Genomic DNA, 3,351 nt, shown 5'->3' with positions numbered 1-3,351 from the left:
TTTTTTTTTTTTTTTTTTTTTTTTTTTTTGTGGTGCTGGGGATTGAACCCAGGGCCTTGTGCATGAAAGGTAAGCACTCTACCAACTGAGCTATGTCCCCAGCCCGAGAATCTTAATATTTATTTATTTTTTAGTTTTCGGCGGACACAACATCTTTGTTTGTATGTGGTGCTGAGGATCGAACCCGGGCCGCACGCATGCCAGGCGAGCGTGCTACCACTTGAGCCACATCCCCAGCCCCCAATTTTCCTTTTTTTAAAAAAAAATTTATAATATTTTTAGTTATAGATGGACACAATATCTTTATTTTGTTTATTTATTTTTATGTGGTGCTGAGGAACCCAGTGCCTCACATGTGCTAGGCGAGAGCTCTACCTACCGCTGAGCCACAACCCCAGCCCTAAAAGTTTTTTTTTAAATAAAAATATTTATAGTTCTAAGGCTCTGTAATTATAACTATGTGATTTGGAGCACACATATGTATATAAAATGAATAAGATACACTAGAAACAGACACATCTATTGTTATTGTTGAACCACTATGCAAAGAAAAGACCACCGACTCCAATTTTAAGCCAAATCAAATCAAGTTTATATTTGTACACAAAGAGAGCTGACCAGCGACTTCTTCAGCCAAAATTTCAGGGCCTGAGGACAGCCCAGCTCTCTGGGAAGAAAAGGTTTATATAGCACAAAAAGTTAAAAAGGGGGTGTCTTGGTAACTTACAACTAACAGGGTTCTGGCAAATGTAATACAAGGGGAGATAGCAGATTAATGATCTTCATGGCATGATATTTCAAGGTAGGGAGTAAATTCGGATCCCAACATCAGAATTTATGAGGCGCCGTTGAGATTTCAGAAAGGGTTTTTATCTAGTCAAGGGGAGCCAAGATTTATGAGTCGCCACTAAGGTTTTAGAGAAGGTTGTTATCTGGTTAAGGAGAGACAGGTATGGGTAAGTTCAGAGCACGGGCAGGAATTCCAAACAAGTTTAGAAATCTCCGTAATTTATAGTAAAACAGAAATTAACTTTTCATGACTTTGTGATGAGATAGATGGCTCCCAATCTTAAAATTGAATTAGGCTGGGCTCATCAGTTATGATAGAGAAGACATTCCAAATCAATGGGGGAATAAATGAATTAATAAGTGGCATAAATTGTCTAGCTATTTAGAAAAAATCAAGCTGGATCTCCACTGTGCATCCCACACAGAATAAATCCCAGAGAAATTAAAGAATACCATTTAGCTGTGTGTGGTGGCGCACACCTGTAATCCGAGTGACTCAGGAGTCTGAGGCAAGAGAATCACAAGTTCAAAGCCAGCCTCAGCAATTTAGCAAGACTGTAAGCAACCTAGTGAGACCCTGTATCAAAAAAAATAAAAAGGGCTGGAGATGTGGCTCAGTGGTAAGCACCCATGGGTTCAATCCCTGGTACCAAAAAACAAACAAACAACAAAAAAACCCTATTTAAAAAAAAAAAAAAAGTTCTCCAAATGAATCTCTGGATGAGAAAGAACTTCCCAATTTTAAAAACAACTAAAGAGCTGAGCATGGTGGCACACAACTATGATCCCGGTGTTACTTGCTGAGTCAGGAGGATTGTGAGTTCAATCCTAGGCAATTTAGCCCAACCTTGTCTCGAAATAAATAAACAAATAAGGGCTGGGGGTGTAGCTCAGTGGTAGAGCATTCCTGGATGCAGTCCCCAGTACCATATAAAAGACAAAACAAATATACAACAATCACCAAAAACCCTGAAGAAATCACTGGGCACTGGGATGTAGCTCAGTGGAAGAGTGCATGCTTAGAATGCATGATGGTCTGGATTTGATCCCCAGTCCAGGAAAGGAAGACAAAAAAAAAAAAACTAAGAAGAGAAAAACAAAAAACTCACCCAAGAAAAGAACATTAGATTTGACCATTAAAAGATAATAGTAATAATGACTGAAGATATTTTTGACAAGAAGTAACTAGCATGGGCTGCTGGCTTCTAGTCCCAGCACAAACCCCCTGTCAGAAGTAGAAGGGAGGGCTGGGTTTGTGGCTCAGTGGTAGAATGCTCACCTAGCACATGTGAGGCACTGGGTTCAAGCCTCAGCACCACATAAAAATAACCAGGCCCAGTGGCACTAGCCTGTAATCCCAGCAGCTCAGGAGGCAGAGGCAGGAGGATCACGAGGTCAAAGCCTGCCTCAGCAAAAGCAAAGCACTTAGCAACTTAGTGAGACCCTGTCTCTAAATAAAATACAAAATAGGGCTGGGGATATGGCTTAGTGGTCGAGTGCCCTGAGTCCAATCCCTGGTATCCACTCCAAAAGAATAAAAAGAAAAAAGAAAGGTATTTTTAAAAAGAAAAAGAAGTAGAAGGAGGAGATGGACCTGGACTTGGTGGCAAATATCTGCAGTCCTAGATACTTGGAGGTGGACACAGAGGGAAGCCTGGGCAATTTAGTAAGACCCTGTCTTAAATAAATAAATAAATAATAGGAGCAAAGATGGTGCTCCTGTCATATTAACATCAAAACGTGGAGGCATTCTTGGAAAACAGACGATAGGTTTCTGTTTGTTCGAAGAGGGGTGGAGGGCAGTGAGGGGCAGCCTAGAGTGACAGGGATGAGATAGGGTAGGGTAGGAAAGCAGGTAGGAAAGAGTGTGAAGGTCTGCAGCCCTCTCTCCTATGACCTTGGGCACTGCACTGTTTTCCACTGTTACTATTTAAGGGCAGAAAATAGCAGCCACTGAATGTCAAGAAGTCAGGTGTGTCCTAAGCTTTCAAGGAGGTACTGGCTTGCTGGTGGATCCTAGCATTTTCCCCACTAAGACCTGAGAGGCAAATCTGATAGGCAAAGTAAAGTGGTCCCAGGTGTGAAAGGGATCTCTCCAAGTGGGAGCTGGGATACTTCAGAGGATTTTAATATCAGAAGAATCTCTGCCGTAATCTCATATCCCTTGTCCAAACACAACCCTAATCCATAAGGAAGGCATATGCTAGGACCTGGATTTCAGCCCTTCTATACAGGTCCACCAACCAAGGTAGAGAATATCCAGGGAAATATGAGATCAAAGGGTAAAGTCTAGACATCTTGGGAAAGGAATCAATATGAGAGTTAAAATAAATTGAGGGCTGGGATGTGCTGGGAGCCATTAGCCAAGTAGGTATGACAATTTCCTTGCCAGCGTACCCCATGTTGCAGTGACATTGAATGTAGGTGACCTTGTTCAAGGACCAAGGCGGATTAGGGCGTTCCCGGTTTAGGTTCCAGGTTTAAGGTTTAAGATTATTCCTGCTGGGAATAGGGCGTATCCTGCTGCCTGAGTTCCCCTTGAGTTCTCACGGGATTCAGACA

Source organism: Marmota marmota, unplaced genomic scaffold (assembly GCF_001458135.2).
Source record: "Marmota marmota marmota unplaced genomic scaffold, marMar, whole genome shotgun sequence".
Taxonomy (NCBI): Eukaryota; Metazoa; Chordata; class Mammalia; order Rodentia; family Sciuridae; genus Marmota; species Marmota marmota.
Note: the sequence above shows the minus strand (reverse complement) of the source record.